The 22166-nt window shown below is 40.3% G+C and overlaps 1 protein-coding gene across 1 annotated transcript in view; it reads right to left on the bottom strand.

The window, feature by feature from the left end:
- Positions 1-5566: 5566 nt before the first annotated feature.
- Positions 5567-22166, bottom strand: part of POU3F3 (POU class 3 homeobox 3) — a 171447-nt gene continuing 154847 nt past the window's right edge. Inside the window, exon 3 of the transcript XR_011283552.1 lies at positions 5567-5695. The gene's annotated coding sequence lies outside the window, so the exon portion shown is untranslated. The remainder of the gene's footprint in view (positions 5696-22166) is intronic.

The raw sequence follows: 22166 nt of genomic DNA on the forward strand, positions 1-22166 counted from the left end.
GTGTTAAACTTCCCGCGTACCCCTGTAATACACGTACCCTGGCCAATCGCGTGTTAAACTTCCCGCGTACCCCTGTAATACACGTACCCTGGCTAATCGCGTGTTAAACTTCCCGCGTACCCCTGTAATACACGTACCCTGGGCAATCGCGTGTTAAACTTCCCGCGTACCCCTGTAATACACGTACCCTGGCTAATCGCGTGTATAACTTCCCGCGTACCCCTGTAATACACGTACCCTGGCCAATCGCGTGTTAAACTTCCCGCGTACCCCTGTAATACACGTACCCTGGCTAATCGCGTGTTAAACTTCCCGCGTACCCCTGTAATACACTTACCCTGGCTAATCGCGTGTTAAACTTCCCGCGTACCCCTGTAATACACGTACCCTGGCCAATCGCGTGTTAAACTTCCCGCGTACCCCTGTAATACACGTACCCTGGCCAATCGCGTGTATAACTTCACGCGTACCCCTGTAATACACGTACCCTGGCCAATCGCGTGTTAAACTTCCCGCGTATCCCTGTAATACACGTACCCTGGCCAATCGCGTGTTAAACTTCCCGCGTACCCCTGTAATACACGTACCCTGGCTAATCGCGTGTTAAACTTCCCGCGTACCCCTGTAATACACTTACCCTGGCTAATCGCGTGTTAAACTTCCCGCGTACCCCTGTAATACACGTACCCTGGCCAATCGCGTGTTAAACTTCCCACGTACCCCTGTAATACACGTACCCTGGCTAATCGCGTGTATGACTTCACGTGTACCCCTGATATGCACGTTACCCGCTTTGCGTTCCTTGTTTGGCAGCCCTGTAAACTGGTCCAGGGTTAGCGCAGCCCTTTGCGATGATTTAGCGATTTTGATGGCTTTTCCTTGCGCGAGGGCGTTCTTGGGGGCGTTACTGGCGCTGCTGCAGGGTCGCTGCGATACTCTGCGCCACGGCTGGTTTGGGAGCATGAAATCCATGAATACGCTGTGCGCGGAAATCGGTTTTAGCGCACGTGCCTGGCGCAGTCAATCGCACGCGGACACTCTGCGCCAGCCGCTTGCGACACTTTTCAGCGAAATTCTATGAATTACCCTGTCAATATCACTGTCCCACATGTACCTGTTCCCCTTCTCCATGTCCCAGCCAACTATGCCCAAACCCTCCCCAGCAAGAAAAATGTTACAATGAGACTTCTATCTCTTCCTCCCCTCCCATCTATCATGTCCAAACTCCTAATTCCCCTGTATTTGTTTCAGTTTCTGCTTTCCCCTCTCTTTTGTAATTTTTATACTGTTATACAATAATAAAATAATAAGTGTGTTTTTAGTATATTCCTGTGTCTTATTTTTTTAAAAGGCAGTTAGGGTGTCCGCGGACAGCTCGGCTGTTGGGGATGTTTGCAATTAACCAAAATGGGGGTGTCCGAAGGACATTATACCTGTTTGTACTGTAGACAATCAAAATGGAGGTGTCCTTAGGACACACAAGATGTCCACCTGTCCATAATTAACCAAAATGGTAGTGTCCTAAGGACACTATACCTGTTCGTACTGTTCGTAATTTAAATGGAGGTGTCCTTAGGACACATATGATGTCCGCTTGTCTGCAATTAACCAAAAAGGGGGTGTCCTAAGGACACTATACCTGTTTGCACTGTCCATAGTCAAAATAGGGTGTCCGCAGGACACTAAATCAGTCTGCATGTCCGTAACTATTCAAATTAAGGTATCCTAAGAACATTCCCCCTGTTCGCAATGTCCGCAACTAGAATGAATATATCCGTAGAACACATATCCCGTCCACCTATGCACAAAGTTGTGACGCACATTTATTTTATTTGGGGAATTCAACACTGTTCGTAGAACACCCGCGCGCATGTGTATCACACTCTTGGGTCCTACGAACAGTGCGGATGTCCGTAACTGTCCGCCGCCTGTGTGTCGCATTTTTAATTAGTTCGGGGACTGGACCACTGTCCGTAGAACATCTGCACGCATGCGCACAACCGACCCTGCGCATTTGGTGTTCTACAGACAGCCGTCCCTTTCGTGAACGTGTCCGCGATGTCATCATGTGACCACACCCATACTAAGCATAACGAACAATTTCCGGGCCCCTGGACACCTAAAAAGTGATTTTTTAAGCAATCAAAGGTATTTTTCTGGGAAAGTTCACCCTTGCACATGTCCCAGACCATGTCCCTTGCGATCTGCATACTTTTTGGAACTTTTTTAATACTTTTTGGGTGTTCAAAGTGTCCACAGACAGCGCAGGTGTCCACGAAGCTCTCCCCCCACCATAAAAGGCCACACCCTAGAACTGCTCCTTATTCTGTTTTTGGAGTTCCAGGACAGACACTGCTGAATTTTATATTCTGCCAATTGCTGCCTTTGCTGTGCCTCCTGAAACCATTGAAGATGGCAACCATGGCTGCTGCTACTACTACTGGTGTTACTTCTTCCTCAGCACCACCCCCACCCTCTCCACCACCACCACTTCCCCAAGGGCCTGCAGAGGGGAACAGGCGTGAGGATGCATAGGAGAGTGATGAAGAGGATGAAGAGGATGAGGTAGTGGAAGTCCCTACAACTAACAACCATTGTGAATCTTGGGTGTGCAGGTTATTTACCACTCTTGATGGAGTACCAAAAGCACATGCAACCAAGGTGCTCTGCACTCAGTGCCAGATGGTGCTGAGTCGTGGCAAGCTATGGTACTATATCAATGAAGCGACACCTACGGTCATTCCACGGTGGGTGTACCGTGCGATAAACGTAGTAGGTTGAGTTCCCATGCAGCATCCTCCATGTCCACTCCTGCCACCACAAGAGACACTCCTGTGGGACAGAGCATCCCTCCAGCTGCCTCGTAGGCCATACGTGATGCTGTTGACCCTTACCTTTCAAGAGTCACAGTATTGTGCATGTACTGCGAAGCAGTACTCTGCAGGGGGGAGAACCTTCGAAGTGCTTTCGAGGCTGCGGTCAAGGAGCATGAGAAGGACTGCTACCTACCTGAATAAGGCACACCCTACATCTTCTTCTCTCCACCTGCCCTTTCTTATCCCCGTGGTTGGTGTCCCTTCCTTACCCTCCTTTCCCTTCCTTTCCTTGTGTCATATTTAAAAAAACAAAAAATATATGAAACATGAAAAACCAAAAGAAAACGGCTCTTTTCAGAGCTGCCTTTCACAATTTAAAAATAGAAGTGTCAATGAAATTCTGCCAGGCCCTGTGCATTTTTTAGAAGTACGTGGACTGTCCACGGACCTCTAAACTCTTTGCAGTGCTGCCCTGTCAGAACCATTCACCTTTCTCTGGGAGGAAGTGGTGGCTCTGAAAAGAGCCTTTTTGTGGTGTTTTTGTGTGTTTCAAAAACTTTAAATGGTCAACACCTACTGCAAAATGGATTGCTATAATTCCAAAAAGGGTTGCAATGCTTTTTGTATATTTCGCAGAAAAATCTGATTGCCAGCATAAGTAAGATGTACTCCATCTCTGCGAAAAATGTGTGTGCTACAAAACATAATATTTCATTGTGAAAAGAGGACATGCCAACATCTCTCAAAAAGGCACAAACAGCCTTGTTGACATTGCGCCTCGCTTTGTCCATTTGTGGACAAAATGAAGAAGAACGCAGCTACATTTGTCTCTGCGCAATACGAGGAAAAATTACTCCGGAGTTTGGAAACATGTCCATGTCTTTCCCAAGTCTGTCTTTCATTGCAAATTGCAAAGAGATTCTAGATACATGTCCTAAACTGTTCCCTCCACAATTAATAATAATAATGTCTGGATTACGCTGTGTCACCAAAGTAGCACAAAGAGGTACCAAATCCAACTTGTTCATTCCACGCACTTCATGCCAGTGCACTTCCACATGAGGGAATCCAAGATGTACAGCCACTCCGCTGCGATCTGCATGCACCACCAACCAATGTATCCATGAGTCTCCAAAAATCCAGACAATCTGATTTCTAAAACACACAGCCATAGCTATCTGCTCTCCTCTCAGGAAAAAGTCTTTCTGTCAAAGTCCCTCCTTACATATCACACCCAGTAAACCTTATTGACCAATCCCTTGCCCTGCTAAGTTTCATTTGCATGCCTCTCAGCCTCAAAATCCCCATATGTATCACGCACTGTCCGCGGACTACCGCGGTGTCCGTGGACAAATCAAAAAATCTGAGAGTGGGGAATGAAAATTTAAATAGTGTGCCCCAGTTCCCCATTGAGGTTGGCTCTGAAAAGATTTTTTTTGCAGATGCTTCAGAAACATCTTTTATTTTGTATTTTTGTGTTTTTTTCCTTATTTTCCTCCAGAAATCTTCACATTAGCTTCTCCAAAGCAATCCATAGGTTCCAAAACAGCATGGCATTTCCATAAAAGATAAAGACATGCCATCTTCTTTAAAGTATTCAACATTACCAGAGCCAGTGTTGTCATTATTGCAAAAGAACATGCCAGCTCTAGTCATAAAAGTAAACTTGCCTCGGTTGATTAAACACCTAGCAACATTTTGCTGAGGACAAAAAACAGAACTATTGTCCCATATTGCCCTAGGTATCAAACCAAAAAAAAATGATCTTGTCATTTGGAAGTAGTTTCATTACTTCCTGAACCAAGTTTTGCAGATCTTCCAACAAAGTAGGGGCACTGACATAGCCCAAATGCAAAGCACCACAGTGTAGAACAACCACATGTGGACTGTTCACCCTGCCCATATCTTCACAAAATTGTACAATAGCCTGCAAATTTAAACCAGGCACAGTGCTCCACACCACCTCCACTCCTTTTACATCAAAATGTTTTGCCACATTACTACATTTTGCATACTGCTCCAAACCATGCACAAACATATCTCCAAGCACCAACACGCTGACTTTCTCCACCTCTGCCATCTTCACTAAACACAACCTCTCTCAAAACAAAGCAGAACCTCAACACCTCATTGGCTAACCCCAGATGTGGCACGGTGTCCGCGGGGCATGTAACAATGGGGCAGCCCTTCTACCCTTTCCACTTCACTCTCTGCACATTTCCTCATTGGCTACTGTTAAGCAGTCACGCAACCATCAACCAGTCACATGCAAGAACTCTACATCTAACTCCATCATCACAGATCAGCACTTTAGATGTACTAATGATCACTCTCAGTACAATTGGGCTGTGACTGCAAAGGACCTACAGCAATACTCCCCAATATGTCTACTTGCAAATTCATGCACATCCACGTGCATGAACACAAACTACAGGTATGAATATTTTCTGCACAGTACATGTACAGCTCTTGTATGAATGCATATAAACAGAGTAACTGCCACTTACCCTGTATAACCTGTAAAACAAACTTACTGTCATTTCTCCCATCTGATATGATCAAGTGTCACATGTAAACCTGTCTGCTCTCCAAATTTTTATTTACACACGTAGCTTTCTAAGAAAGTGTCATTGCATGTTAAACAATGAGAGAAATAACAGTATAATTGTGGAAAAAGGCTCTGTAGTGTGTTATAAAATGACACACAACCAGGATCCATAGATGCATCTTTATTCATGCACACAGATAAGCAATATCATTTAAAAGGCTCCCAGCTGAAACAACACAACTGCCTCCACATCAAATCCTTCTGCTTTATTTCCCACACCTTCACAAATGCATACATTGCATGCTTTTCTGTACGGTTCCTCCCATTTACCCTGTAAAAATAGAAAAAAAGCATATGATTATTTCTTCTATCTCCTAACATCCAATAACGCTGCCTTAAAAAGCCAAGTGTACTCTGTGTGCTTACTATTGTACTGATTAGTAAAGCACAGTCAACTAATAGATTCTAAAAATATATAGGATGCACATAGGCAAATGAAAGCGCATGTACATACTATGCTCAGTTATCAGAAAGCACTAGTACTGTAAAACAAAGAAATCAATGTCTACATAAACAACAGCGCTATTAACACACATATTTACTAACTTGCTTCTTTTACAATTGCAGTGAAGACCACTCTCCTGAAAAGCAGCAGGGTCTGAAGTATGAACAAGAATTCAGAGGAAACCTACTCTTTCCATACAGAAAAGCAAGTGCAATACTGCTATAATGTTCTAACTGTTACTCAAACACAGTAGAATTCTAGCATTGTAGAACAAACAATTGTATTAACCCTGTAACATTAGATTTAGTATTATGCTTCCCCTCACGAGCTGCATACTTTGTATTGTCATCTGAACACCAGTATAGTAACACACAAATACAAGAATAGCCTTCCCAACCTGATGTAGCTGCTCATAGCACAATCGCACACCTCCACATACATCCTTACCATCATACTCAGACACTCATGCAAAAAGCACACATACACTGCACAACAGCCCAAACCACATTTTCTTTTGTTCTCCAACAGACCCCAAAGAATGCCTACCAAAAAGAAACTCTGTAGAAAGCAACGCAGAAGTAAACAAATTCAAAATAAAACTCTCCAAAATAAGCATCCACCTCTAGCAGAATGTGTACAAAAAGTTCAAACAAAACAGGTAATACAGTCATTAAGGAAAACAAAACAAGCTTCCAGTACAGAAACATTGCCTTCTTTTTCAAAATGTAAAGCAAAACAAAAAGTGATTAACCAGACTTCAGCTACCACTACTCCTAACACTGTACCTACAAATCTTGATGTAGTGGGAAGTATGCATACAAAAAATAAATGTACAAAAAATGTCCCACCACAGAGTCCTTCAGAACCTTATAAAAACAGGAGATAAATCACGCACAACCCTTAAAACCTACCGTAGAAAATTAATTCTAAGCTCTCATAGACAGTGCAATACTTCTCTAAAGGAAATTATTTATTTTGGTTTTAAACAGAATGAAACCACTAACAAAACTAAGTACTAAACTACAAAACAGACTTCACAAAAAACAGAATACAAACAAAAATAGCTTCTCAGACATCTGTGGAGGTGAAAGGAGTCACACCACAAGCACAGAACCATATTTCAATGAAGAAGAATACAAACAAAAGCAAACATACTCAATTGCCATACATAGCAGCGGATGAGGTTATGAAAAACTTAATAATACCATTATGGAACAAGAAACACTGCTCACAAAAATATACCCAGAATAGTCAGTATCACCTCTCCATTCCACTGACCCAATACGTCCAGTCTACAAATGGCTGTGCACACCAATGTGTAACATTGCCAAAAAATCTTTCAAATCTTTACACCAGTTCCTCAATCAGTATGTGAAAGGCAAAGACAAATTCAAAATGAAACTACTACAAAATATGGATGCCTCTCCAGTGCGCAAATACACAGGACTACAAGGACATTTAATAGACTGCATTTCTGGACCTATTTGCAAAAGCACCTCCCATCATATCAAAATGATATCAACACATCATTCAACTATAAGAAATGTGGTTCATAATCTGTACTACGCCAAAAGTCCTGCTTTAGCACTAGTCAATTTAAATAACAATCTTCTACATGGTACAGACAAACAACTACTCAAAGAAATACAGCATATCCAAAGAAAATATTTTGGAAGTGAAAACCACTTATAAAAACTGTAGACATAGCGTACATAATAGAAGACAATGAAGATTCCAAATGGTTCAATTAGCTCTCTATACTATAGCAGAAAACAAATACGAAATCACTGACCCCCTTAATACTTTGCAGTTACTGCACTGCAAAACTTGGCAACAACCAAACACCTTCACGTGCTATCACAAATACCTTGGAATTATTCCCACTACCAAAACCCCTGCAACAACTCAACATATATGAGACCATCATAATTCAAACCGTGCACCCATTTCAATCAATAATAAGCCTTCAAACAAAAACAGCAACATTACCTCTCTCTGAATTAGTGAAAGGCATGCGTGGCAAAGTAGTTTATTTGCCATTACATCTCAAAGAAAATGTACACACTCTGGGAGTGCAACGTCCAATAGATCAATCTTTAATTATCTTAGTAAATGGCGTACCTACAAAAGACAAAGAAATTTGGCGACAACTTGTGGATTTACATAAAGTTAGACAAGCCCTGCAATATCTATAAGACAACAATGAATACTACAAAGAAATGTATATTGAAGAAAACCTGAGGGAAACCACTGAAATAATTCCAGAGTCATTAGAAACTGGTCAATGTCAATTTCTAGACCCTGCTACAGAATCCAATATTTGAGACCATTATACAATTCATCCATTACACTCTAAAGACATCATAGATGATGCACTGGAAAAATACCAAATGCAACAAGCCAAAGGATATCCAATCAGCATATGGGAAAAAAGTATAGAAGCACGTACCTTTCCTCTACTCTTTCCTACTGGAAAAGGAGGAAGGTATGATGATAGACCCACACAAATAACAGCATCATAATACTGCTCTTTACAAATGTATTCTGAAGACCCCAGATTCAGACAAAACTTGGAATTCATATTCCACCTTCTCTTTGAAAGTGAACTAGCAACTCTATGCTACGCACACACATTAAAATCAGGTACTCATTTTCAAAATATGTCAGCTATGCAATTACTACAATAAGTGCAAGAAAAAGATAAGGTTTTACAGTCAAGCATTACAAATCTTTTAGCAAACATGCATGGTACAAAAGAATACTAGTTCCGACGTAACAGAGATGTACGTTGTATGATAAGAAACCTTGGGCCACCCACTTGGTTTGTGACATTAATTTGTGCAGAATATGCAAGGGAAGATTTACACGACTTCCCACGCATAGCAAACTAAAACAAAACAAACATAGAAATAATAACACCAGGAGAACTCTGCTCTCTAGATCCTGTAAATATATCAAGATATTTCCATCATCGCTTCATTGCTATGCTACACTTCATTTGTAATAAAACTATTCCTCCCCTCGGAGAAGTGCAACACTTCTTTTGGAGAAAAGAATACCAATCCAGAGGAGCACCACCCATTCATATGCTTTTGTGGTTTAAAGATGCTCCTAAATTTGGTCAGGACATTGATGCCACTGTTTTACAGATTATCCAAAAATATGTCACTTGTGAAATCCCTTCACAAACAACACATAGTGACCTTCAGGCACACATTTTACAATTTCAAAGACACAAATGTGGGAAACATTGTCATCGCAAATATAAAAACAAGGGGAAATACTACACCAAATGCTGCTTTGGTTTCCCTAGCGCAGTTTCAACAACAGGTCAAGTAAACAACTTCATGTCTTCAGTTAGACATAGTGTCAAAGGTAAATCACCTAATAAAACATATTGCATAAAAAGAACAGAAGAATCATCAATCTACATCAATGATTACAATGCAATCATTGCCCTCCTATGAAATGCAAACATAGATGTGCAGTACATTGCAGACAATTCCACTGCAGTTGCACAATATGTCCCAGCCTACTTAACCAAAGCAGTAAAAACAGAGCTCCAAGACCTCTGGGATGACATATCATCTGACAAAACACTATCACCGAAATTGTACAGTTTAGGCATAAACATGCTGTCCCATAGAGAATGTGGCTGCTATGAAGGTGCAGACCGTTTAACCGGTACTGCCTTGAATCGAAAATCTGAAAATATAGTATGGCTAAGTCTTGATCCTGATAAATCTAGAAAAAGAGTTCTCAAATCATAGGAGGACATAGAAACAATAGCCAAAAATTATCACAACAGCCAAGACATGTTGAAAAACAATTTACTAGACACATACTACCCAAACAGGAGTACCACATCGGAAACCATGTGTGTACACCACGTAGCCCAAAATTTCACATACAAAAATAGTATTAAACCAGATGAAAAGAAAGGTAGATACAGAGTAGCAAACTGTGAAGGCAGCTTAGTGAAACTTACCAAACAGAGCTTAATCAATCATATCAAATTGTCTTTAAAAACTCCTCAACATAAAGAACTGTATTACATGTCCCTGCTACAACTTTTTCAACCATGGAGAAAAGAAGAAGAGTTACTAGATACCTATGACTCCTATGAAGACACTTTCAAAGCAAATGAAAGCACTATAACAGATGTTAACTTTGCACAGTACCAAACAATGTTGCACAATGCACAGCAACACAAAGAAGAACTCCAGGCACACCTAGATGTGGACACTCCTGACAGTAGTTAACCTTCTGTAACTGGAAGCCAAGAACCACTTGGACAGCCACTCATAGCAAATGAGGCAGAATTAGCCATGACAGAAGTTGAAAACACCATGTGTCAGTATGAGCAATCTACAGAAGACTTTGTTGTACTGAAATCACAACTAAGCAATGAGCAGTTTAAGATTTTCCAAGAAGTAACAAAACAAATTGAACATGGTGTGCAACATGAAAGTAAAAACTGTACCTGCCAAGACTACAAACTTATACTATTATACGTGAGTGGTCAAGCTGGTTCAGGCAAAGCATTCTTAATCAGAATCATCAGCAAGTTCCTCCAACAATTGAGAAACAACAAACTGTCAGCTGTTGTAACTGCCCTCACAGGTTTAGCTGCCTACAACATAGGCGGTGTCACTTTACAACGATTACTACTCCTTCCAGTAGAACACCAAAAAAATGAGAATACTTCAAACTTTCTCCAGAAGCTGCAATGGAACTATGCAGAGTTTTCAAACAAATGAAAATGCTGCTAATAGATGAGGTGAGCAGGGTCCCCAACCTAATGTTGGCTTTGATTCACCTCAGATTACAAGAGGTCCTCAAAACAGACTACAAAGAGCTCTTTGGAGGAAAACACATAATTTTTTTCAGAGATCTTCTTCAATTAACACCAGTGAAAGGTGAACCTATTTTTAAAATCTTAGGGCACAAACAGTGCCGTAAAATTCTTGGTAGAATTAGAAATGTCAACCTTTGGCAACATTTTCAATACAGAGAATCAACTGAAAACATGTGTCAGTCTGCAGACCTCACATATGCCAACATTTCTAAAAGTATTAGAGTTGGTGTACTATCTCAAGAAGCACAATCTATATTAAAAACCAGGCACATCCATGCACTATATGGACATAACTCATGTGCTACTGATGTCATGGAACAATTAGCACACAAAAATGTCAATTGTATGTCCTTGATGCCAACTCTTGTAAGCTGTTCAAAATTTTATGAAACAATGTTAAAAATAGAATTTCAGCCAGTAGTTCAAATTGGCTCCACAGACAAACTGGACGTACATGGTATAACACTACCCATGTGTCAACAAGCCACAACAAGGCTTAACACCTTAGAAAACTCTATCTCTAACACAGCTGGTTTGGAGAAAATATTAAAATGATCTTTAAACTGTAGAGTAATGCTTAAACATAACCTTGACATGGAGCAAGGACTAGTTAATGGAGCACTTGGTACAGTTGTTGGCTTTCAAACATACACACGTGACAACATTCAATTTGTCAATATTCTCTTTGACAAACTATCTGAAGTTAAAAGGATAGGATGCTCAACAGCCTGTTTCCTTCTTTTCAAAGACATGTGTGTACGCAGAGAACCGTTTTCTCTAACTCTAGCATATGCAGTCACCATTCACAAATCACAAAGTCTTACCCTAGATAAATCAATCATAGATATTGGTAGCACAGTCTTTAAAGAAGGCATGAGCTATGTAGCACTATCATGCTTATGTACACTTGATGGACTATTTCTAATCAACTTTGATGCATGTAAAGTAAATGCTGCTATTCCTTGCATTCTAGAATACAATAGACTTCGTTCACTCTATACCTCCCATTTAAAAACCTATCCTGTTCCGCAAAAAGCAAATGTTGTAAAAGAAAACTACTTCAGACTCAAACTATGCAGGATTTCAATGCAATTCCTTCAAAGAAATTGAAAGAAGCTAATACTTCATCAAGCACCACAACAAAAGAAGGATCTACTGCTCAAAGTAACTCAACTACCTCTTCAAAGAAGCAACAATACTCTGAACAAATGACTTGGACACAGAACTGTCAGGTCCATTCAAATTTTCAAATACATCTGGTGTAAATTGCTACGCATATTAGCAATAAATATTCTGTTGCAATTGCCACCAATTATTGACAACATTTACTTACATGGTACAGACCAATTGTGTTTGCAAATGTTATTCCTTCGTAGAAATGCAACCAACAATCCTGACAACACTTACAGGGTTCATGGAATAAGACAGGAATTGGACTAATGTGCTGGAATGGTCAAATTCACTCTAAACTCACAGGAAGATCCACAATAATTTCTAATGTAGTTGCTGCAAGTACTAGAAAACAAAAACATACCTATAAATGAAATCTTTCAGATTTCATACATGTTGAAACATACATGCACTCTTTGCAGGCATGTAGTACAAGAAGAAGTTCCTAATGAATGCTTCGTCTATGTATCCATACCTAACCTTGAATCCATTCCATTTCAGGAACTTGTACAAAATGCAAACCATAGCAGATTATGTGCTACCTGTAATTCAGATAATCACTCCAGCTTATAAATACAGTCACACACTGAATATGTAATAGTAATGCTTTTACATTACAATGCAGATGGTACCAAAAACAACTGCAAGCTGACTGGATTCACACATGGTCAAGTATCACTTGGTAAGAAAACCTTCACAACATTGGGAATAGTCTACCATGCAGGAGCCACAACCAATGCAGGTCACTACACTACATATATAAAAAAGAAATGTGACTGGTTGGAATGTAATTATACTACCATTACTCTAAAACAGAGATTATCAGCAAATCTTGTAAATGCTTATTTAATATTCTTACAACCAAAGTTTAAAAACTAATCTGTACATGAACATTAACAAAACTTAAACGTCAAAACTATGTACTGTTACAATACGCCCACAGGTTTCTATCTGCCCCAAGATTCTGCAACAAGTAAACAGATAACTGTATACCACTAAAATGTGAATGAAATAAACAGTTAGAATACACCAACAGGTATCTAACTGCCCTAAAATTCTGCAACAAGCAAACCGATAAATACCACTAAAATCAAACAAGAAATATACAGTTAGAATACACCAACACGTATCTAACTGTCCCAGAAATCTGCAACAAGCCAACATATAGATGTATAGCATGAAACAAGAAATAAACAGAATATGCCAACATGTATCTAGCTGCCCCAAAAATCTGCAACAAAACAGCAGATAGATGAATACCACTAAAATGGAGAAAGAAATACACACATATAATACACCAACTACTAATTGCAACAATACTACCACAACTTCCAAAACAAAACCATACACCTATTCAATTCCTCCTACTGAAATCAATGAAATAAATATATAGAACCACAACGTAGAAAGGTTTTTTTTTTTTTTAATCCAGCATGGATTTCTTTCCCACAGACCCAATGATTTAATAAACAAACACAGGAACCGAGCAAATTGCACAGTACACTGGTTTGAACTATGGCACTTCTAAAGTACTAACTATGAGGGTCAACAAAATACAGAAATGTCTATTGTGCAATGCAATAACTCAGTATGAACTACCTACACTAATATATGATCTTTTCTTTTATCACAGGGATTGAAAAATAATGTCTGCTCCAATTACCCATGTCATGAAAGAACTTACATACAACCACAAACACACAGTAAGTATATCATGAATGGACTCACAAACACCACACCCATTCAAGCAAACATCTACCCATATACCACAATCCAAAATGTTTGCTTCCATGGGTAGCTCTTGCAGCAGTGCTTGTTGCCAAACCCAACAATCTTGAATGCGTGGCCTGACCAAAACTCTACATACAGCCCAAACAAATGAAACAGTACACACACTTTTGAGAACATATATCCCCTAAGCAGCCCACATACCACAGTCATAATGTTTAGTAGCATGGGTGTGTTATGCTGCGGTGGTTTTGGCCAGGGACTAGAGTCTTGGGTGCAGCAAGACCTTAGGACCTGGCCACAACCACTGCAGCATAACACACCCATAGAATCAAACACCTACCAAATATCCACAACCCAAAAACATAATACATCCACCTCAAAACCTATCCACTTCAATTAACATTCTAAAAATAATTACAATCAATGCTCTACTAACAACCCAAAACCAACATCATGCTAAAGTAAAATAGCAAGTAGGGTGCCCCGTATTTAATATGTCCATGGACAACCGCAGTGACCGCCGACACCGCAACCACATCAAGGCCTCCGGCCACCTAAACAAATACAGCATTTGACCCATCTCTTATTCCCCCCTCCAAGCACTCCTACACAACAACACACTCCCCAAAATTGGATTTATGCTCACTTCCGTGCTGTCCAATATGGCGAGTGCATTGAAACAATGTGATGCACCTTACACTTTATCCCAGCCAATCAGAGAACACGTTGCGTGTCCATGGACATGACGTATGCCGATTATCCAATCTGAGTCCTGTCTGCGGAGCGAACAGGGAAGTGTGTCCACAGAGTGGACATAGAGATCACTCATTTTTTTAGACCTACTTTTCGGTAGTTTTAAAAAAAACTACTGGACAGATTTTCACCGAATTTACAAAAGCATGCTTTTGGGACCAAGCTGCCACTCCTGCCACAAATTTGGTGAAAATCCATCCAGCGGTTGGGGCTGTAGGCGCGACAGAAATCTTTTCTCCATTCAGTCTATTGGAAAAAAGAAATTTAGGGACTCCCCTGTAACTTTGCCCCCCCGGGACCAAACATCACCAAACTTAGCAAAAAGAGTGGGCAATATACTTTTTTTCCAAAAATTGGTGAGGATTCGTCCAGGGGGAGCGAAGTTATAAGCCACCCAAAAAGTGCTCTTCCTATGGGTTCAGCAACTTAACCATAACTACACAGCCACTACCTATATATATGTATATATATATATTCAGTAAAAAAACTTTGTTAAAGGGACGTTATGGTTAAGTTGCACTACTAAAAACCTATGAAATTCAGTACAAAAAACTTTGTTAAAGGGATGTTATGGTTCAAAGTAAAACTGAAAAACCCCTGAAATTCGTCAGTTATGGTAAGCTAAGCAACCATAACTCGCGCCACCGTGCACTGCTAACATTAACACCCAGGACATCAAAGATGACATCACAAATGTCATTGATGACATCACTGATGATATCACATGTCTGGCTCACCCTATTTTCCTTTACTGACATATCTAGGCCACATAGTTCTGTTCAGTAACAGTCAAGAACTAAAAATTGAAAATATACTATATTTGTAGACTTATCCTTCAATCAAGTTCTTACAATAATTCCCTTAGGTTCAAGTCACATGATATGAAACATATACATAGCGGAAGACACAGGCTTGAAAGAAAATAATCCTTTCTGTGCATGAAGATACTCATTAGGATTATCAGCACTTTCTCATACTGTAATTTCCTGTAAATAACCATATTTGTATATATTGTACTCACACTTCTTCCCTTAGAGTCCAGTCACATCATGTGATACACATACATACAGTAAGTAGCAGCTTTGAAACAGAGCAATCATTTCTCTGCATATACTCATATTTGTATGTGTTATTGTCTCTTTGTGTTTTGTCTGTAATAATGCAATTATGTATTGAGTAGGTTTTATTAGCTACTTATTACATATTTCACAGTACACAAAACTCTAATAAAAAAGCAGATATTCATTTCACTATTCAACATGGCACGATTATGACTATTGCACCTTCATCATGTATGCTGCACACACTGCATATGTTTCTATATGAGTAGCTTAGTATACTGGATTGAACTTCAGAATAGAATGCTATTTATATCAATGCATTGCTTAGTGCACTAATAAGCTCATGATATTTATTCCAATGATCCTTGACACTTTTTGCTCAGCATTATAAGAATCTCTTGTACAGAGTTTTCATGAAAAGTAAATGCACTTGTGATGTCATCAGTGATGCCATCAATGACATTTGTGATGCCATCTTTGATGTCCTGAGCGTTAATGTTAGCAGTGCACTGTGGCGTGAGTTATGGTTGCTTAGCTTACCATAACTGGTGAATTTCATGGGTTTTTTGGTTTTACTTTCAACCATAACGTCCCTTTAACAATGTTTTTTTACTGAATTTCATAGGTTTTTATTAGCGTAACTTGACCATAACCTCCCTTTATCAAATTTTATTTTACTGAATATACATATTCATAGTGTAAATTTGATAGATGTTCACTAGGATTCCCTTACTTTATATGCATGCAACATTGAACATACTCAACCCCTAGCTAGTGATTCTGATGTCCGCGGACCGTGCGAATGTCCGAGGACGGACACAGACAACACCAATACTACCCAAAAACTCAGGGAACTCTGAAATTGTTATATCATACCATATGAACACTGAACAAGTTGAAAAACCAACACACAAACACATTTTACATAGTAATGAATAAGAATTAGAACTTATATATCTAACACATCAAACAACCATTTAAATACCATATATAGTAAAAATGGAATATACCAAAACAAGAAAGGTATGCTTCTAACATAATTACCTCACAGAAACATCACAACTAGGAGCAGCAGCAGATCTACAAAACAGTGAGAAGACAACTTAACACAATCTAGTAAGTAAACTTTTTTTTCTTATATATTTCTAAAATGTCTATATTAAATACAATAAAAGTAATATATATTTGTTTTCCTCACAGAAATGTCAAATACTTTAGAATGGCTTGAGGAGAATTTCCCACATGGTGAAATGTCTCAAGATAGTGAAACTAATGGTAGACACTTCTCTATATAACCAAATTAACAATAATTACTTTATGTACACTTAACATATATATATATATTTTTAACAGGTCATACAAAAAATGAAAACAATATACAACAAGATACTTTAGAACAAACTCTCCACGGCATGGAAGAAAAAATGAACAAGCTCATGACAAATTTCCACCTTTTGAAAGATTTTGTGGAGGACCATATAAAAGAAAAAAATAGATACCATTGTGCAACATGTGCCTGTCCCCCCTCTCCATATCCCAGTCAATTATCCCCAAACCCTCACCACATAGAAAAACATTTTGATGAAATTTCCACCCCCTCATCTCCTCCTATCCATCCTCTTGAAAACCCCAATTCCCCTGTGTTTGGTCTGCTTCTGCTACCCCTTCTCAATCATAAATTGTACATATATATAATATAATGAAAAATAAATGTTATGTGTGTGTTAATTTAGTCCTTTGTGTTTTTTTTTTTAAAAAAGCCAGTTTTGGTGTTCCTTCGTGTTTTCTTTTTTTAAAAGCCAGTTTTGGTGTCCGCGGACAACATGGGTGTCCTAAAATGTTCGTAAATAAAGGAAATGGGGATGTCCTGAGGACGCTATACCTGTCTGTGCTGTTCGTAGGCAGGTTGATACTGTCCTGAGAACACAAGTGGTGTCCTGAAATGTTCGTAAATAAACAAAATGGGGGTGTCCTGAGGACGCTATGCCTGTCTGTATTGTTCGCAAGCGAGTTGAAACTGTTCTAAGAACACACGCAGTGTCCTGAAATTTTTGTAAATAAACAAAAGGGGGGTGTCCTGAGGACGCTATGCCTGTCCGTATTTTTCGCAAGCGAGTTGAAACTGTTCTAAGAACACACGCGGTGTCCTGAAATGTTCGTAAATAAACAAAATGGGGGTATCCTGAGGACGCTATGCCTGTCCGTATTGTACGCAAGCGGATTGAAACTGTTCTCAGAACACATGCGGTGTCCTGAAAAGTTCATAAATAAACAAAATGGGGGTGTCCTGAAGACGCTATGCCTGTCCGTATTGTCCGTAGGCAAGTTGAACACTGTTCTAAGAACACATCAAGTGTCCCGGGATGTTCGTAAATAAACAAAATGGGGGTGTCCTGAGGACGCTATGTCTATCCGTATTGTTCGCAGGCGAGTTGAAACTGTTCTCAGAACACACGCGGTGTCCTGAAAAGTTCATAAATAAACAAAATGGGGGTGTCCTGAGGACGCTAGACCTGTCCGTGCTGTTCCATAGGCAGGTTGAAACTGTTCTAAGAACACATCAAGTGTCCCGGGATGTTCATAAATAAACAAAATGGGGGTGTCCTCAGGACGCTATGCCTGTCCATATTGTTCGCAGGTGAGTTGAAACTGTTCTAAGAACACAGGCAGTATCCTGAAATGTCATAAATAAACAAAATGGGGGTGTCCTGAGGACGCTATGCCTGTCCGTATTGTTCGCAAGCGGATTGAAACTGTTCTCAGAACACATGCAGTGTCCTGAAAAGTTCATAAATAAACAAAATGGGGGTGTCCTGAGGATGCTATGCCTGTCCGTATTGTCCATAGGCAAGTTGAACACTGTTCTAAGAACACATCAAGTGTCCCTGGATGTTCATAAATAAACAAAATGGGGGTGTCCTGAGGACGCTATGCCTGTCCGTATTGTTCGCAGGCGAGTTAAAACTGTTCTCAGAACACACGCGGTGTCCTAAAAAGTTCATAAATAAACAAAATGGGGGTGTCCTGAGGACGCTAGACCTGTCCGTGCTGTTCATAGGCAGGTTGAAACTGTTCTAAGAACACATCAAGTGTCCCGGGATGTTCATAAATAAACAAAATGGGGTGTCCTCAGGACGCTATGCCTGTCCGTATTGTTCGCAGGCGAGTTGAAACTGTTCTAAGAACACAGGCAGAATCCTGAAATGTCGTAAATAAACAAAATGGGGGTGTCCTGAGGACACTATACCTGTCCGTACTGTTCGTAGGCAGGTTGAAACTGTTCTAAGAACACACGCAGTGTCCTGAAATGTTTGTAAATAAACAAAATGGGGGTGTCCTGAGGACGCTATGCCTGTCCGTATTGTTCGCAAGCGGATTGAAACTGTTCTAAGAACAAACGCCTGTCCGTAACTGTTTGTTTCACTTGTGTCACACCTTTAATTAGCTTCAGGACCCGAACAGTGTCCGTAGAACACCAACGCGCATGTGCAAAACAGTTTCAGTGTATTTGGTGCCCTGCGGACACCCGTTCCCTTCGCGGACATGTTCGCGAAGCCATCATGTAACCGCACCCACACTGAGCGTGTGTTCTGACTGCGGACACTGTTCATGTCCCTGAACAATTTAAAACTACCATTTCAGGCAATCCACAATATTTTTCAATAATAAATCACCATAGCACAAGTCCCAGACAGTAATCCTGACTTTCTACATACTTTTTGGGACTTTTTGAAGCTTTATTTGATGTTCAATCTGTCCGTGGATTGCGCGGGTGTCCGCGAAGCGTGCACAAGCACCCCTATAAAAGGCCACACCCCAGAGCTCATCCTCATTGTGTTTCTTCCTATCTTACAGAAAACAGTGCATTTTTGCTGCCAATTTTCCAGATTTATTTCTGAAACCTGATGGCATCCATGGCTCCACTACTGCCATCTGGTGCTACATCTGCCTCAGCACGACCCCCACCCCCTCCACCACCACCACCTCCCCAAGGGCCTGAGGAGGGGAACAGGAGTGAGGATGGAGAGGAGGATGAAGAGGATGACGAGAATGAGGTAGTGGAAGTCCTTACAACCAGCACTCGCTGTGAGTCTTGGGTGTGGCAGTTATTTACCATTCATGCTAACATACCTAAGGTGCGTGCGAACAAAGTCACCTGCAACCAGTGCAAAATGGTACTGAGTCGTGGGAGGCCTGGTTCGTACAGCTTTGGTACGACTCCTATGAAGTGACACCTAAGGTCGTTCCACGGTGGGGCCGTTCGCAAGGTTGGACCTTCATGGTAGCTTGACTTCCTCTACTACATCCTCCGTTTCCCATCCTGTAACCACAAGGAACACTCCTGTGGGACAGCGTATTCCTCCAGCTGCCTCACAGGCCATTTGCAATGCTGATGACCCTTACCTTTCGAGGGTCACAGTTGTGTGTGTGTACTGCGACGCAGTACTCTACAAGGGGGAGAGACTTCGTAGTGCTTTCGAGACTACAGTCTCAGAGCACGAGAAGACCTGCCCACTACCTAAGTAAGGCCCACCCTACATCTTCCTCTCTCCACCCGCCCTTTCTTATCCCCGTGGTTGGTGTCCCCCCCTTACCCTCCCCTCCTCTCCTAGTTTGTCATGTGTAAAAAACCAAAAGAATATACAACAACAAAAATAAAAAAAAAGGCTCTTTCCAGAGCCGCCTTTCACAGTTTAAAAATAGAAGTGGAAAATAAATGGAGCAGGGCCTTGTGTATTTTTTAGAAGTCTGCGGACAGTTTGCGGACATCTAAAATTTTGGGGTGCTGCCCTATCATAACCATTGCACTTTTGTCTGGGTGGAACTGGTGGCTCTGAAAAGAGCTTTTTGGTGGTGTTTGTTTGTGTTTGAAAAACTTGAAATGGTCAACACCTACTGCAAAATGGATGGCTGTAATTCCAAAAAAGGTCGCAATGCATTTTGTACATTTTTTCAGAAAAATCTGATTGCCAGCATAAGTAAGATGGACTCCATCTCTGCGAAAAATATATGTGCTACGAAACATAATATTTTCATTGTGAAAAGAGGACATGCCAACATCTCTTAGAAAGGCACAAACAGCTTTATGGACATTGCACCCCGCTTTCTCCATTTGTGGCCCAAATGAAGAAGAACGCAGCCACATTTGTCTCTGCGCAATCCGAGAAAAAAATACTTGAGAATTTGGAAACATGTCCATGACCTTCCCAAGTCCTTCTTTCATTGCAAATTGCAAAGACATTCCAGACACATGTCCTAAACTATTCCCTCCACAATGAATTATCATTTTGTCTAGGTGATGCTCTGTCTCAAAAGTAGCACAAAGAGGTAGAAAGTCCAACCACTTCATTCCACGTACTCCATGCCAGTGCACTTCCACATGTGGGAATCCAAGATCTACAGCTACTCCACAGCTTCCTGCATGCACCTTCAACCAATGTATCCACGAGTCTCCCAAAATCCAAACAATCTGTTTTCTGAAACACACAGCCATAGCTATCTGTTCGTCTCTCAGGAAAAAGAGTATCTGACAAACTCTCTCCTGGCACAACACACCCACTAAACTTTACTGACCAATCCCTTGCTCTGCTCATTCTCATTTGCATGCCTACCCACCCCAAAATCCCTGTATGTAACACGCGATGTCCACGGACTACCGCCATGTCCGCGGACATATCGTAACATGGACAGCCCTTCTACCATTTCCACTTCACTCTCTGTGCCATTCCCTCATTGGATATAGCTAAGCAGTCACACGACCATCCACCAGTCACATCCAAGACCTCTACATCTAACTCCATCATCATAGATCAGCACTTCAAATGTACTTTTAATCTGAGTACAAGTGTCATATCATTAGAAAGCACCTACTACAAGAAATACTGTACAAGTCTCCAAGATTTCTACTTGCAGCTGCATGCATATCCATATGCATGAACACAAACTACAGGTATGCATATTTTCTGTATAGTACATGTACAATTCTTATACATTCATATAAACAGAATAACTGACTTTTAACTTGTATAACCTATAAAATGAACTTACTGGTATTTTTCCCATCTGCTATAATCAACTGTCACTTCCAAACCTATCTGCTATTTAATTTCTTTTTACACACACATTTGCAGAGCATGTTGAACTAACATATTTAAAGTAAAATATGAAGACTGCACATAGTCAGACAAAATTGCATGCACACAGTATGTTCAGATATCAAACAAGAATACTTTTACAAAAACATAAAAATCAATGTCTAAATTAACATCAGTGCTATAAACACAAAAAATTACTAATTTGTTTCCTTTACTATTGCATTGAAGACCACTCTCCTGAAAAGCAGCAGCAGAATTTGAAGTACAAACAACAACTCAGAAGAAACCTGCTCATTCCACAAAAAAAGTAAGTTAAATACCACCATAATATTTTTACTATTACTCAAACACACTGTGGGGTTCATTCATGCTATTTCTGCGCCTAAAAACAGAGATTGTGCACCATTCTGTCCACAAATCCCCATTTGTGAAACAGGGATTTACAGGCAGAATGGCGCACAAATCCCCATGTTTCGGTGCACAAATGACATAACTCAGCCCCTAGAATTTTGATATAATAGAACAAACAACTGTTTTAATTCTATACCATTAGATTTACTATGTGTGCTTCTCCTCACCACTAGCTTACTTTCTACTGTCATCTGAACCCCAGTTTAGTAGCCCATAAA

The sequence above is a fragment of the Ambystoma mexicanum genome, chromosome 7p, assembly GCF_040938575.1.
Source record: "Ambystoma mexicanum isolate Mex_15411 chromosome 7p, UKY_AmexF1_1, whole genome shotgun sequence".
In the NCBI taxonomy this organism is placed as follows: domain Eukaryota; kingdom Metazoa; phylum Chordata; class Amphibia; order Caudata; family Ambystomatidae; genus Ambystoma; species Ambystoma mexicanum.